This window comes from Pavona decussata, unplaced genomic scaffold, assembly GCF_977016875.1.
Source record: "Pavona decussata unplaced genomic scaffold, jaPavDecu1.1 SCAFFOLD_72, whole genome shotgun sequence".
Classification (NCBI taxonomy): Eukaryota; Metazoa; Cnidaria; class Anthozoa; order Scleractinia; family Agariciidae; genus Pavona; species Pavona decussata.
Genome location: NW_028145491.1, coordinates 554,594 through 571,779, shown reverse-complemented (window position 1 = coordinate 571,779; position 17,186 = coordinate 554,594). Strand labels below are relative to the sequence as shown.

Below are 17,186 nucleotides of genomic sequence, written 5' to 3'. Positions count from 1 at the left end.
AACAGGGAACTACCCTAAAACATATGCAAGCTAGTGGTCAGAAAAGGGACCAGAACCTGGGGCCACCAGGCCACACCGCCTTCTGGGAAGGCGCATCTCAGAACGGTGAGCGGTTACCATGACATTAACTGCCGTCATCTGTTTTCAGGAATTGATGGGTCCATCATATTTACAATTCATCCATTTCCGTCACCTTTTTATGTCAAGCGACAATCCACAGTCCGATTTCAGGCCGCAACCTTCTCAGCAAGCCCTAGTAGCAGGGAAATGCCAAGTGAAAGCCAGCCGGTTGTAAGAGAGTCCACAAACTCTAATGCAGCAAGCGTAGCGCGCAACTGGATCGCAGACTCTGCTAGCATCATAATTAACTGTTGAATAGTTCAAATTGTGCTCTTCCGTGAGGATAATCCAGATAAGGAAGTCAAGGTGTATGCATTCCTGGATGACGCAAGTGACACCGCCGTCGTCACCACACAAGTGCAACATGCACTTGGCATAGAAGGTGTTGAAACCAGTTTGAATTTGAGAACCATGCTTGGTCGCAAGACGTTATCCGTACGAAGAGTCGAAGGTTTGATAGTGAAGCGTCTCGATAAACGAGCCCAAGTTGAGCTACCAAAGGTGTAGCTAGACAAAGTATTCCGTCCAGACGATATCAAATTCCGACACCAGATATAGTCGACAAGTGGCCACACCTTAACAAGATTAGATATAAGATTCCGCCATATGGGGAAGGTTTAGAAATCGCCTTGCTGATTGGTTGTACTGTCCAAACGGAATCAAACCAAAGCAAGTAAATCAGGCCAAGAGTGAAGAGCCCTAAACAGTCGAAACCTTGCTGGGATGGAGTATCATGAGTATCCTGTTGCGACGTCAGAAACCCTCCTGGAAGATCACGCCCTAAATTCGACTTCCAACATCCTTCCAAGGGCTTTCCCCTTCTCGTGGGGGGCGGGCAGGAAAAGACCCTGGATTCGGCTGGTCAGAAGTTTATCTAATATTTGCCGTGAAACGCTAATTTATGCAACCGCAGATAAATCCTTTATCCTAATTGGTCATAGGATTTCCCCGCAAAAATACAAAAAATAAATTAACTTAGCGGGCTTATGAGTTGTGAGTTTTGTGAATCAAATATATCGCTAGTTTTTTGTTCAAATTATGGAGCAGTCAACTCCCAAAAAAATACACGCTCGGAACTCGGTGTGCCGGCTTTGTGGTGGTGCGTACAATAGCCGTCATATCCTTCAGGGGTTTTTAGCAAAAGCTGCATTGGCAAAAACCTTCCTGCAAAAATTCATGATACCTGCGACATTATGATCAGTGACGAAGATTGCTGTACAAAGTTGGTTTGTAGGAAGTGTGAAGCATTTGTCTCTAAGGTGAGCCACTTTAAACAAAAGAGTCAAAATATTCAAATCGAGCTTGAAGTGGAACAAAGGTGTTCAGTGAAGGGTTGCCCTGAATTATCGCCATCTTATTAAAAGCCATTCCAGCGTGCGGCAACCGAGACGCATGGAAAATTCTCCGCTAGAAAGCTAATGTTTGGCGAAACTCCGACGCAAAACAATGAAGGAGATATTGAGGAACCCATGGAAAAGGATTCTTCGTCCTTTCTTAAGCCAAAAAATGCCAAAGGAACCGAACAGTCACCTGAAGTTTGTGGGCAGGAGCATCTAATCAATGTGAACCAAATCATAGGAGCATTGAATTTAATGCCACCGTCAAATGCCGCAGGAATTATCAAGAAACACTGTCCAAATGTGCTTTCCGCGATAGGATTACTTATCAGCGAGGAGGTGAGTACAGCCTGTAAGAAGCTGTGCAGACGTTCAGATGGCTCTGTTTTATATGGTAACTACCACGAAAGTCTGAAGGAATTCAACTTTGATAGCGTTTGGGATGAAATGGAAAGGAACATTCCTTTCGTTATTACCCTTATGAATAATGTCGCTGGTAAAGACTCAATAACAGCCGATCTTCAGGTTAAGTACAGCTTTTTGTACTCGATCCTTATGAGCGAAAGATGGCATGAACTTGGTCTTTTGAAGCGAGTCATAACAGTTGGTTATAGAGGGTGGATGTACAAAAAAGGTGAGGCTATGTCTCTAAATATTTTTGTATACACAAAAGATCAAAATGTTATGAATTTCAATCCTTGTTCGTGAACAAAAGCGTATGTTTCCTTTTTTCAGGGATTATTAAGCAACACATACAGCAATGCATATGCTGTGTTTTTAATTTTAAACATTTTGTAAACCTGTTTGATTTTTATCTTTCATTGTCTCAATAATTTAATATCATAGAGCAGTGCCAGAGGGACCAGCAGCACCTGGTCAAACGAATGCTCACATGGCAGATACCCCTGATGATCCCATGAGAGAAATGAAGATAGCTTTTGCTGGTGACCAGTTGACCTGTGTTAGATTTACGGGTGCAAAGGATTTGCTCTCAGGCTCCCACACTCCATCGGATCGCTTTGAGCATTGTTCCCCATTTAACCAGTCATGTGGCATACAAAAGCATAATTGCTCCAATACTCTTATTCATTTCTTCACAAGAGAGAATCAGTAAACCACGTTGGAACTCTTAAATACTTCAGAGAGAAATTAATCGCAGCAATGCCACCCCATGCAAAGTCCTGGATTCGTATGAAGGAAGTGAAGAACTGTTGGAAGGGCATACATAGTAACCGCAGCTCTTAGCTTCTTCGGAATGGGAAGTGTTGAGGATGTTCCCTCCCTTAACAAGTTCCAAGCAAACATTTCCCATGAAACTGAGGAGAACAAGAAGAAATATTTTGATGATATTTTTGGTAAATTTATTGCTCTGTATCTCCTCCAAAAAAATGCCAACACGAATGGAGATGATTATGTTAAAAATTAAGCCCTGTGCTTTATTTTCCTCGCCATCCTTATTTTGCGAATGAAAGACACTGCAGCAGAGGCAGATGATGAAAGAACCCTTGTCAATCAAAAGTTACTTCTCTCTGTCTTCAAATCCATGGGTGCATACAGCAAATATGCACTGGAGATGTTTGTTACCATTGCACAGATTGAGTGTATGTTAACTCCACGCCTGTCAGAAGAGTTCAAATGGGGTTTCTTTTACATTTGGAAGGGTGATGCTGGCAACAACATTGAAGATGATGTAGCCCAAGAAATTTGTAATGCCTTGAGCAAATCTGTTGTCCAGAGAATGGGACCCAACAAAACTGTCCAGTCCATCAGTAAAGTCTGCAAGGCAACTAATGGCATCAAAGAAGTAAAGGAACAATATGACGTGTCTGCTGGTATTCACCCAACTTCTGTGCAGCACCCCACTCCTGATTCTCGTAAAGATCAAAGGAGAAGGTTGCAGATCTAGTACACTTGGATCCTTTCAGAAAAGTACCTGGAAGATGACACAAATGCTTTCCTGAGATCAAAAGGTCTCCCCTGAGGTATTTGAATATTGTTGAATTCCATCAGTGGCTTGACAAACACAAACGGGAAATGTCAAATAGATACTTAAGTCAAAATAGCTTGTCAGGCTAGGAACTCTAAGCCATTTGTATCAAGCAAGCAGGGAGAGAGTGGGAGGTGGGGATCAACTTCAATGAAATACTTCTCATATCTTGTAAAGCAACCATAAAGTATTCAACAACAACACAAGGGCAAGTGGGATACTAATTTTAATATAATTTATCAGTTAAGCAAATTTTCCCTGTTTTTGAAAGGGGGAATATTTTTCGAAAAGATTCCTGATGTCAACATCCGGTTGTGAAATCAGACCATGTGTGGGTTTACCTTCGTGTATGTGAAATCTTTGTTTTGGAGGTGTTAGCCTGCGAACAGCAGACATATTTCTGGTGGTGGCTTCTCTCCCGCCCAAAAATAATGTCTGCGAAAACGAGCTGAGAAAAATTTCCGTGGCGTCAAAAGTTAGCGACCAATCACAATTCACCTTGCATATTCCAAGAAGTAACTCGCGAGTTTTTTTGTGGATCTCTCGCTAACGCGTGGGAAAATATGGCGGAAGATGCGTTGAGGAAAGTATGCGATGTTTTCGTGAATCTTCCGACTGGTTTCGGAAAGTCTGTATTATTTCAGGCTTTGCCTGTTGTGTATTCTCATGTGCAACCATCTCGTGAAACGAACATTGTCATCGTTGTATCGCCACTGGTTAACCTGATGAAAGACCAAGTCAGCCGCTTAACATCCCTTGGAACAAGTGCAGTATCACCTAGTGATATTTGTTCCAATGAAGATATAGATCAGTCGAAAAAGGAAGTTATTCAATCGTGTATGGATCACCAGAGTCTTGGCTCGGTGAAAAGAGATGGTGTAAGAAGTTGGCGAGCGATGTTTACAAAAGTTCAGTGAGAGCTGTCGCTGTTGATGAGGGACATGTCATTTGCCACTGGTAAGCTTTATTCCATTTCTTTATTGCGGGTAAGAATCATCATTTATTTCAGCTTATAAGCAAAGTTTTATTAACATCAGCGATGTTGTTAAAATTATTGCACGTTGGCGTCTCATGTTTACATCGTGTAAATTAAAAAAGTAGAACGCTTGTTTCACTCACTTTAGCTGGAAAAACTGAATGTTCTAGCTGGCCAATATTTCGTTTAGGTTACATATTTATACAAGTATATTTTCCATTCTAGGCTCTAGGTTTTTGCATTTGCACGAGTTCTGGTCCCTTCTTCTAAGGACCCCATTCATTGCATTTACTGCCACAGCCACAAAGGATACCAGGGACACAATATTTGAAGTGCTGCTAACGGATGGTTCCCACATTGTTCATGAAAACCCAAAGAAAGAGAACATAGCCTATGTTGTACAATACATGGGGAAAATGCTAGCCTTGCAGAGTATTTCTTCTGGATAGCCGATGAGGTGAAAGACTGTGGCTCAGCAGCAACCAGAACCATCATTTACACACACACTATCAAACAATGTGCCGTTATGTACTCAACAGTGAAGACCCTCTTTGGGGACAAAATCTATAGCTCAGAAGAAAGAGATCCAAAGGCTGTGTTGCTAATACTAGAAATGCTACACTTTTGCACCCCACAGTTAAACAAGGACCACACCCTTGCATCCTTCCAGAGTGATCACGGACCTATTCGCATTTTTATAACATAGTGCGTGTGCATCCTAATCTAATTACTATTGGCGTCATTACGGTACATTTCTCAACATATGCACGGCCGTGCATCCATCAGATGACCCGTGCAAGTCAGATAGGGGAAGCATGCGCGCGCTATGTTATGAAAAATGTTTTACTGAGAGACAACACCATAAAAAATGTATATTTATAAGAGCATGTCAAAGTTTAATGAAACGTTTAGATTAAACCGATATGAGAAATCACTTTTCTTCTTTTTACAAAGAATTTTGTAATTAATCAGGAAACAAAACCTGTTTTCCAAATGCGCATGCATCCATAACTCGATATACGCACGCTAAGCATGAATCAATTCTTAATTAGTTGCAACAATTGCTTTTGGCATGGGCATTTATTGTAAGCAAGTCCACTGAACAATACATTTTGGTCCAGCTAAAAATGTTGAATTTTACATGCAAGAGAGTGACAGAGCTGGAAGAGATGGTGCAGCTTTCCTGTTGTACCAAGGAATGCAGCTGATGCATGTTGAAAAGGATGTCAGAGCTTATATTAAATCGAAGGAATGTAGACGTAAACACTTGCTCAGTTATTTTGACGTGGTATGTCATTCCAAAGATCCTGCACATTTATGTTGTGACAACTGTTCTACCTCTTGTAATTGTGGTTTGGAGGATTGAGAACCACTGTGTTACCCACTGATAGAAGGTGATAAACCAGCCCGAGAAAATAAATGTCAAATTTCACAGGAAATGAGAAAACACAAGTAAAATCATCATTCGTAATTTTTCATTTTGTGAAAAGTGCGACTTTTGAGGTCTTTTCCTTGGGCTCAACAAAGATCCTCTCATTTGGAGTTATTTCGTACAACTTATTGCATTTACAGCCCTTAAAAAGTGTGAAAAGAATGCAATATGCTTGAAGTTATTCTGAAAATATTCTGAAATTAAAAGTTCCGTATGACCCTTGGTTAATGTCTGAAATGTGGTTTCAAACAACATTTAAAAACATTTTTCAATTTGCAGCTGCAATAGAATGTGTAGTTCCAAAAAATATCCATACCTCCCCCATGGGATGGATTTTTCCTTAGACCCCCCCTTCCCCGCCTCTCTGGAAATTCCAGTCAAGCTTCATACATTTACTTACATATTTGGGGCTTTGAGACCGCCCACCCCTCCGGAATTTCCAATCCCTTCTGTGGGGGGAGTATGGACATTTTCTGGAGCTACACAATGGATTACTCTAACAACAACATTTGTAGGCTGATAGTTAAGATTACAGTTACTTAATACTGGTTTTGGCTTAGCATATGTGGCTGAACACAGTTTTTGATACTTCTGACATGTTATTTCCATAGAAACAATCCAATAACTGTGCTATAAACATGCCTTTAATTAAACAGGTTTTGTATGTTTGCTGAGACTCTTGCTACATGTAATATATTACTCCCATCATTTATCTGAAACAAACTTGTAAACAATATTCTTGTGTTAACACTCTTCCAGCGATATTTTTCCCACAACTTTTTAGATATCCTTTGTTAAAGGAAAACTGGATTATTGTTCTTTAAATTTCCACTGTTAAATTTTAGTTGTTTTAAAATAATCCACCTTGTTTCCTGAAGTGTATCCCTGCCAAATGTTAACCAGAACTTTTGTGAGTGGTTCTTGACAAATATGTACATTTCTGAGAAAGTCATCACATTCAATGTCAATTTTTCACCACTTATGCATTGCATTTAAGGGGTTCTCATGTTGATTACTGGTCTCCTTCGCAGCTAGTGGGGAGGAGCGTTGCGTGACGACCCTAATAACGGCTGCGAAGGAGACTAGTTGATTACAAGAGACCATTAAAATACAGTGTAGCTAGATTTGCATCTTGACTGCTTGTGACATACCATTTTGTGAAAGAGTTTCAACTTACAATTATTTATTTTGTCATTTTATACCACACGTAGAGCCTGTTATAACCCTTTAAGCTCTATGAGTGATCAGCACGAATGCTTTGTAAAAAACATGGTGGTTTTGAGAATTATAAACATGATCACACGAGATTAATTGGCTGGATATTTAAACAACTTCTCCCCACCATATCTTGATCATACGGTTTAAAGGGTTAAACGAACATATCATCAACTGCATCATGTTTGTTTATTGTAATCTTTGTGTGCACTTCGGCGTGGAGGTCAACACTTGGTCATTGAAGCCCGATGTTACTCCTCCAGAAGCATTTTGAAGCAAGCCGTTTGGAACGAGAAAACGACGAGATCAACGCAAAGCTACTGGGGCAATAGGACCAACAGCACCAAAAGTGACAACGGGAGGCGGAGAAGAGCTTACAAAAGAAGAAGCACCAAAGCTCGGATCGAACGTGACATTTAAATGCAGGTGATTATTCCAGGGCTGTCAACCTCGTACAACTTGAAATATGGAGAATATGACTTCCCTGGCCAGCAATAACAAAGCACCTTGCAGAGGTGTCGCATCAAGGCCAAATTCACTGGTTCAGTGGTGGGGGGGGGGGGGGGGGGAGTCTAGTCTACAACAAATAGCAAACTTCGTCAATTATCTGGGAGATTACAGACATAAATCTGTAGAAATCAGGCTGAAAATCTAGAGATTCCAGACATAAATCTGGACACCGGGAGATATGGCTCAAAATTTCGAGAGATTGGAGAGATAAATCTGGAGACCGGGAGATACGGCTCTAAATCTGGAGACTCTGTGATTATACGGGAGAGTTGACAACCCTGACATTCGTACCTTAAAAGCAGACTCTTTTTCAAACAGAGGCACGGTCTATACAAAGAAGATAGAAAGTTTCTTCAAATTGCTGAGCAAGGGATCCATTAGTGCAAAGATGGGCACTACGAGCTCCCAGTGCCTTTGAAGAATGAAGATATTGAATAGGGATGCAGCGCTTTGCCACCTCAATCAGCTTAAAAGAGGGTTTGAATCAAGAAACAACCAGAAATACCGCAAAGACCATGTGCAATTTATAAAGATGATAGACAGTGGATATGCCGAAAAGGTGCCAAAGGTAGAGGATGTATCCAGTGTCAAACCAGAAAGGAAGCGCAGTGTTTGCTACATTCCGCACCATGGTGTCTATCACCACAAAAAAACCAAACAAAATCGGTGGTGTGTTTGACTGTGCTGCAGCATTTGAAAATGAATCATTAAACAAGAATCTGCTTCAAGGCCCTGACTTGACAAACAACCTGACTGGCGTACTAGTGAGATTCTGCCGGGAGTATGTTGCGTTCATGTGCGATATAGAGGGTATCTTCCATCAAGTCAAAGCAAACAAAGAACAGAGGGATTTCTTACGGTTTCTCTGGTGGGAGGATGGCGATGCCACTAAAGATCCTCAGCAGTACAGGATAACTGTGCACTTGTTTGGAGCTACCTTGTCGCTGGGCTGCGCTAACTTTGCTTTGTAGTCAACTTCGAACGATTACGAGAATGAGTTTGGTCCTACTGCTGCAAACTTCCTTCGCAACGGTTTCTATGTTGATGAAGGTCTAAAGTCCATTCCCTCCGTTAGTGAAGCAGTAGAGCTGGTTGCGAATGTTAAGCAGATATGCAGCTATGAAGGTTTTTGTCTCCACAAGTTTGTTTTAAATAGGAAATAAGTCATTAGAAGAATACCGGAGTCAGACCGAGCAGATGGTGTTAAAACATTAGACTTAGACCTCGATTCACTTCCCTTAGAGCGTGCACTCGGTGTTCAGTGGTGCGTTGAGACTGGCTGTTTTTGGTTCACCATCGTGTCGCAAGACAAGCCATGCACTAGACGAGGAATACTTTCAACTGTGAGCTCAGTTTTCGATCCTCTTGGATTCCTTGCTCAACTCTTGTTAGAAGGGAAGTCAATTCTTCAGGAGCTGTGCCGCCTTGACGTAGAATGGGATGAACCGATACCAGAGGATGCGAAGGTTAGGTGGACGAAGTGGAGAGCAGAGTTGCTGCAAATATGGAGCATCTCGATCCCCAGATGTTACAAGCCACTAAATTTTGGCCGTATGTTGAGAACAGAACTCCACCATTTCTCAGTAGCAACCAACAAAGGCTATGGCCAATGCAGTTACTCGCGCCTGAATGATGAAAACCAGAGAATTCACTGCTCCTTTGTCATGGGCAAGTCTAGAGTAGCGCCACTCAAACCAGTAACCATACCTGACTGCTGCTGTGTGCTCAGTAAGGATAAGCCAACAGCTGCGTCAGAATTGATCAATAATATCCCTGGACGGACAGCCAAGTGGTGCTTAGTTATTTTAGCAGTGAGAGCAGACGATTCCATGTGCTCATTGCTAACAGAGTACAAGACATCCAGGACAAAACTTCCATTGAGCAATGGAAGTACATTGAGCCTAAACTGAATCCAGCGGACGAGGCTTCGAGAGGAATGAAAGCACAAGAGCTGTTGGATTCCCGATGGATCACTGGCCCAGCTTTCATGAGGGAGAAGGAAAACCAGTGGCCAACTAGTAACCGAGAAGATACTCAGGCCAGTCTTGAGCTGAATGAAGATGATCCCGAAGTTGAAAAATCTGTCGCCATGGCAACCACACAGATTGAACAGACAGATTAAGAGAACACAAACCTTGCCAAATGAGCAGTCAGTCTGTGTCTACACTACGTCAAGAGCTTAAGAGATCACGTGTGCAAGAAACAAAGTGACAATGAAGAAATGCGCAGAGTGCACAATCATTCATGCAGTGCAGAATATTACATTCAAGGAGGAGTTAGCAACCTTAAAGAAGATAGAGCAGGAAAATGCAGAACCCGGCAGTAGAGTCTTCGCCCAGGAGAGGAAGGCAAACATCAAAGCATCTAACTCGCTGAATGCCTTCTGATGAGGAAGGATGGGCAGAGTAAAGGTGCTGAGGTCAGAGTCTAAGGGAGGGCAGAGGTGGACTCTTAAAGAGACCACTAAAATTGTTGTACCCACTGGAAGTAAGCTGTTCTACGAATGAAGGAACTCCTCAGGAGCAAGTACCTAAATCACCGGAACAGCCGACGCAAGCTCAAGCAAGAGGAAATCGAGAGTGGCGTACAGCTGCAGTCAAGGGAGAGTGAAAAGGAAGACAGTGGATTGCTGAACTACAAGACAAACATTAAGTTTGTTATCTGTTCTGAACATTGAACAGAACGGTTTTTTTTGTGTGAGACTATATTCACTGAGTTATTATTTTTAATTCTTTTCGATATTTGATGCTAGGTATAGAAGGTTTAACCATTCTTCATGGTCCACAGGGGGAAGTGTATGCGATGACGTAAAGGTTTAGCAGAGCGCTAAGCCTTCTGGGAGAGATCCCAAAAAAATGCGTTGTGTTCTTGTAGCCACCTTGGTGATCTGTGAACCTTTAGCGAAGTTATGCAATCTTTGCAATCCTTGCGAAATTGGACCGTTTGGAGTGTTGTAACCTTTAGTTAGGAGTCGAGCCTGACAATCCTTGGAATAAAATACAGTTCATATTCTATTCGTCTTCAAAGAGGTCAGACCAAGCAAGTACGAGTACCATTGCTAGCTGGCATCCTGATCCTATTCTCATTTCAGCCAACCTTGTTTCAAGTGGCGAAGCAGATATTGCCCAAATGTACAGAAAATACTCGCCACAAATCCTGACCAGATTTGGCCGCCAAAACTGACTTCAAGATTGGTATAATTTTCGCCTGTCCACAGTAAGTCCCACTGCTCTCTGTGAAGAACTGAGCCACATCTTTGCTGACCAGCCTACTGTGTTCAAAGTGAATTTCTTGTTTGGTTTTATTCTCTGTAATACAGAGACTGCAGCTCTCCAATATCACCATCCATCGGTCAACAACAACCTGGTGATTTAACAACCGTTTTTTTTAACTCCAATCAAGACGATTTAGAGTGCTTGTATGAACAAGTAAACTACATCGATTTCCTGGAGTGGATACGCCAGCAGAGGCCTAACTGTAAATGGGCCGTGGATCTCCTGACGAATGTTACCTTGTTCGTGTGGAAAATTCGCGATCACCCAAATGGTCGTGGCAAATATCTACTAGGTTATATCACCGGAAACCATGGAATCAACGCGCTAGACAAAGATAAGAACAGGTAAACCGTATGAAGACAACCTGTGTTTTTTACGCTGTCTGGCCCTCCATAATGGCTGTCACATGAAGAAATTAGAGAGATACCAAGCACTATAAAGCGAGTACTGAGAAGCTGGGTTGGGAAAAAAAAAATTTCATAGAGTGAAGTTCACTCAACTGGACGACCTAGAAAAGTTGTTTGAAGTCAACATCCAAGTGTACAGTCAATTTCACTGCCACACTTGTTCGCCATTCACATCACCATTACGAAAGCACTCCCTCAACCTCTATGAAAACCATTTCTCCTACATAAAAGATCTTGCCCAATATTCCAAATCCTTTAGATGTTCTCGCTGTGGATAGTACTGGAAGGACAGATTCGGGCTTAATCAACACCAAAAAACCTGTGATGGCAAAGCCCACCCCAACTACCATAGTGGTGCGTACCATGTCCCTAAAACGATCTTTGAAGAACTGGAAGGCAAAGGAATTATTGTACCAGAAGAAGCCCGCTATTTTCCCTACCACGGCACATTTGATTTTTAATGTTACTTTGCCGAGGAGAAAGCGGAAGAACTGAAAACAAAGAAAAGTTGAATTGGCAGTCATCTCATGTGCCTTTGAGCGAGAGCGTCTGTAGTAATGTGCCTGGTTATGAAGAACAGAAGTGTTTCATGTCTAACAGCGACCCAAACTAGTTTATTGAAGAATTTATCCAGTACCTCACAGGTAAGCACCAAAAGTTCATCCCTACTACGCCAACGGTGCGCAGACGTGTTTGAAGCTCTTAAAACGGCAAGAGGTCCGAATAACAGTGAAACTCATGAAGCCCGATTAGCACAAATTCTGGTGGACATTGAAGAGGGCCAGCAAGCTGAAAGCCAACAAGAGGAAGATAGCGAAGAAGAATTGAGAGACAATGTAAGAGATAGCGACTTAATGACAAGTGATGATGAAGACGATGGAGAAGAAATTGAACCAGAGAACGAAGATCACGCATTTCTCGATGATGAGACAAAAACATGAAGATATATCATTTTACAGAAGATTGAACATAGAGTTGGACCAGAACAGAAGGAAAGAACTGAGGCAGAGATGACAAAAAATTGCGGACTGTGAAGATATGCTCCTTAGAGAGGCATCAACTAGTGACAACAAAGTGTTGACCAAACTGGAAGAAAAACTGAACGTTTACCTTAATGAGCTACCCGTGCTAGGTTTTAATTCTGGCAAGTATGATCTGAATGCTGCGAAAAAATTTCTGTTCCCATACGTGATAAAACACCATCCTATCAAGTTCACTGTCAAGAGAAACAACAACCATATGTGTCTCAAGACAGATTTTCTGAAGCTCCTGGATATTGAGCTATGTTGCGCCAGGCTTCAGCTATGACCATTTTCTAAGCGGGTATGAGTGCGACCAGACGAAAGGTTTCTTCCCGTACGAGTGGGTGGATGGGTTAAATAAGCTGAACAAGACAACACTGCCCCCTCATGCTGCCTTCTATTCATCTCTGAAAAACACCAACATAACAGGTGTGGGAAAAAAATAACAAATAATAATATAATAATTGTTTATTGATATCCCTCTCGCGGCCTAAAAGGCTGAATCACAAGGATGGTCAGTGACAATAGTACAAGACAGTCAAATAAATAATTATATGAATATGATTAGAAGCATTAAATAACAGAGAAAACATAACAGAGAAAAGGATTACAACTGGTCTTGATACTTGATGGTGCAGAAATCTGCGAACCCCTTTGTCTTGGGGACAAAAAAGCACTGGAACACGATCGCCTGATCGGAGGCAGTATGGCCTGTTAATTGACATGCAAGGAATTAATGGCTTCAGGACAGGAGAAGACAGGCAATCACGCTTGATAAAATTTGTGCAAGCTTCCTCCCTTCTCTGGGAAAGGGCAGTGATGCCAGATTGAATTAGGGCATCGCCATAGTGACAATTCGGCAGAATGATGCGTAGGGGCCTTTTTTGTGCAGATTCTATATGTCATCTAAGTACTTTGGTTGGGCTGCCCAAACAGGGCAGGCATATTTTAGTAAAGATCGTACAATGCTACAGTACACTTGCACAAGCTGCTTGATAGTGAGGCCACTCTTCTTAAGCGCACGCAGTGCGTACAAACGCTTGTTGGCTTTTTTTACTACATGCTCTATTTGTACGTTCCATGAAAGATCTTCAGAGATATAGACACCTAAGAGCTTATAGGTCACAACGCTTTCAATGACAGAACCCCCAACGGTAAGGGGGCCAGGGGGGAACGGGCTATACAACATGCAGGCTTTTAAAAATTTTCTCGTGTGGTACAACAATCTGGATGTGAATAAAACGGGGATATGGGGTTCCATCTGTTAGTTGGTTTATAAATAGGCCATGTTTTAACTATGACTTAGCAATTTGACTCAGTTTGAATTGTAATATAGTTGTTTCTTTCACTTTCTTGAATGTAAAGTTGATGTTTCTAACTTTTGATGTCTTTTATTGATTGAATAAAGATTATTATCATTATTACTATTATTAGTAGTAGTAGTTGTATTAGTAGCAGTAGTACAGCACATCAATGTTAGCATCACATTGTATGACATACAAAAATCTTATGAAAATGACTATTTCATTGTAAAAAAAAGATGCAAGAAACAAATAACAAATTGTCCTACAGTTTCTCCGTTGAAATATGAAATACAAAATATGGTTGATCACGCAACTAAACATTTCATTGTAATTGTAAATGACTAATTTGTGTTTAGCATTTGTCAAAAACTTATTTTAAACAGAACCTCCTCAAGAAAAATGTGACACAGTGCGCCAGCTTATTTCAGTGTTCAATGAAGGAATGGGTGCGACCTGCCATCCAAAATCCATTATCTTGAAGAAGGGTGGATTGAAGAAAGTTGGATTTCAAAGACTGTCGCCCTTGTACAATTGCATGGGCTACAAAGTCACAAACACAATGTTTGAGAAAAATTGGCAAAGATTTTGATCATGATTTGAAATTGTCGAAAGCAACAGTGGAAATAGATGCAGAAAAGGAGAACAATCTTATCAAGAAAGAAAAAGAAACAAGAGAAGAAACAACTAAAAAAGAACACAAACAAGCGAAAGCTGAGTTGCAGAACCACAGGCAAGCCATGCACCCTCGGTATTCTTTTACAGGAGACAATGTGGACATGCAATTTCTGTGCTCCAAGCTGAATTCAATCGCTTGAGTGTCCACGCATGTCTTTGCCACACCAAATCACCTTCATTGTTAAACTACTGAGTGAATTCTTCACGCATCTTCTTACCCTCGCTGGGGAAATTCATTGAGAACGAAGGTTGGAAATCAAGAAATGAATCTGTTGGGGTGTCTTCTCTCCATGACCCAGTAATAATCTCTCCTGTCTCAAGGTTCTCCCTATCAACAGGGGCAGGGGGCAATAAATATTCCGCCTGCTTCTATGAGCTCATAGCCAGTTGTGGAGGGTAAGCGCAGCAAAGGTTATCCCTTAACTGGAGCTAGTAAAAATGGGACCCAAAAACAACGCCACCTGTTACTCAGAATTGCCCAAATATTTTCAAACATTCTTCTTCCCCCAGAAATAAGATAATTGGCGATTCCTTGTTCTACAGTAAGATTCCTGCCAGGGAAAGGTCTTAACATATACTTTGATAAACCAAATTCCTCATCCCCTGTAAGCACAAAAGGAACTGGGATTATTTGTTCTGGGAGTGGGTGTGGAAGTGGTGTATTTAATGGGTTGTCTAGATTATCTAGTGCCTGTTTAAGAGAGCACCTGCCCCAAGCATGCTCTTCTGGGTTTCTTCCATTGGTGCCCACATAGACGAATAAACATTCGTAATCTGGCCCTGAAACAACAAGGGCAATGATACTTTAATTTCCTTTGTAATCATGAAAGTGTTAACCTGCACGTGCTGGTTTTTGGATCAGAATTTGTTTACCGACGATGGCTCTGAAGTTGTTCGGTATGTTCCACCTTGTGTAGAACAGTTCTGCAATTTCATTACGTTTTTCTGCTAGGTTGGGTGTCTCGAGAAAGTCTTTTCCAAGAACATCACAAATGGCATCACAAACTTCTGTGACAATTCCACTTACAATTGCTTTCCCAATCCTGAACTGAAAGGAGAGGGATTGAAAGGACTCACCATTTGCGAGAAAACAAATAGTTAGGGGCAACCTTTCACTTGGGGGAATAGACATGCTCATAAAAGTATCTTGCTTCTTAACATTTGGCCCAATCAGCTGAGCCAAAGCAACAAATTTTGGATAGGGCATCCTCGTATAGTCACTGAAACCCGGAGTATCTTCGGCTGCTAGTTCCTGGAATAGCGTATGAAACGCTCCTCTTTGTCCCCTTCATAACAGTCATTGTCGAGCCCATGTTTTTCTTTCATAAGTGACTGGCAATTTCACATAAGCAAAAGCATTCTTTTCTTCTTAGATCTAGATGCAGACACCATCTTTGTACAGTGGAACCACGTTAATAAGGCCAATGGCCACATTTTTAAATCGCAATCAGTACAATCCTTTATAATTTCACCCTGTTAAATAGAGTCCTTAAGCAGTGACATTGCGTTACCATGGCGCTAAAAATCTCAGTTCTAAACAAACGCACATTCCATTCAAAATGGCGACGCTATCTATCGCTTTGCTGCTTTCTTTCTTCTTAGAAGAAAAGACATCTATAAAAAAGGGAGAAAACCACTTAAATTCAGATCATATTGAAGCATTTACTTATCAGCAGGGTGTTCACACAAGCATGAAAAAAAAAGGTTTATAAAGTGACAGTGAGTTATTATTCTTTACGTGACCTTTAGAAGGAATACACTGGAACATATTGCCGAGAAACATTTTTGCATTTTCTGAACTGAATCTCATTAATCTTAACTTCTTGCAGATTTTTTTTTATTCATATATGCATTGTCACACATTATATTGCTGACCTTACCGTACTTTTTTTTGCTATGGCTACGGGTAGTCGCTACATACAGAGTGTTACTATTTGCACATTTTGAGTACATAATAGAACAAATACATTCCGATGACGGTACAAACTAATTACATTTCAATGATGGCCGGCTTGTCTATTGCACTACACTGATAACAGAATTTTAAAGGGAAAATAAAAAGGAAAAAAAAAACCTTCGACGGGGGAGAGAGGAGTACTTCTCAATAAAACATATAATTAAGACAAATTTTCAAGGTTGTATTTAATGGGAATCGGACTGATAAACTCGTGAATGGAGATGGCCATGATATTTAACTTGTTAGAATAAATATAATGGCGCATAAATAAGGTAGTGTAGTTAAATTTCCGTAGTGTTGTTGTGTCCTGGGAGTTTGAAGTGATATCGAACAAGATTTCATCTATGGTAGGGGAGATTTGGCACGCATTTCGGTTATTGAACCAGCTCACGACCTTTTGTTTAAACATTTTGGTAAAAGAATGCTCTGTTGAATCTTTGTCTCCACAGTATAGAGATTCATCGTCCGCTTTAATACCAAATCTGAATAGTTCTTTCTTAGTAACTATCGTCCTGTGGATTAATTTAAATTGAAACTCTTTTAGTTTGGTTTGGTTGCAACTGGTTTTCAGTGATTTAGAGATACTAGTCCATGCGTCTTTGTTTAATGAAAGTTTTTCCCTCCAAAGTCTAGGGCCCGTTTGTTCCTCAGTGTGCATTTTGGCGTTAAGCAAATTATAAAAGTCCCTTGACTTAGCCTTATAAAAATTAATTTGGAGCGATTCATTCAGGAAAAATATATTATTACCACTGGTAAAGATTGATTTGTTGATGGTATCGGAGCCTTTGGCTACAGACAATAAACGTCTTTGAATAATGCTAACAACTTGATAATATTGTAAAAAATTGGATTCACAGGAATTTTTCTCAAGGAACTCGAGAAAGTTCAGTAGGTCATTAACAGTGAGGGCACCTTTTTTAAACCATTCACTGAGAAAAATGGATTTCCCATCCACCAATATATCTTTGT

The 17,186-nt window shown here is 41.0% G+C and overlaps 3 pseudogenes; 2 read left to right on the top strand and 1 right to left on the bottom strand.

Moving 5' to 3' along the window:
* The first annotated feature begins 964 nt into the window (after positions 1–964).
* LOC146476797 (uncharacterized) lies at positions 965–3,538 on the top strand (annotated as a pseudogene).
* Positions 3,539–4,004: 466 nt separating this feature from the next.
* On the top strand, positions 4,005–6,066 carry LOC146476796 (bifunctional 3'-5' exonuclease/ATP-dependent helicase WRN-like; annotated as a pseudogene).
* A 7,732-nt stretch (positions 6,067–13,798) lies between these two features.
* LOC146476795 (uncharacterized) lies at positions 13,799–16,028 on the bottom strand (annotated as a pseudogene).
* Positions 16,029–17,186: the final 1,158 nt, after the last annotated feature.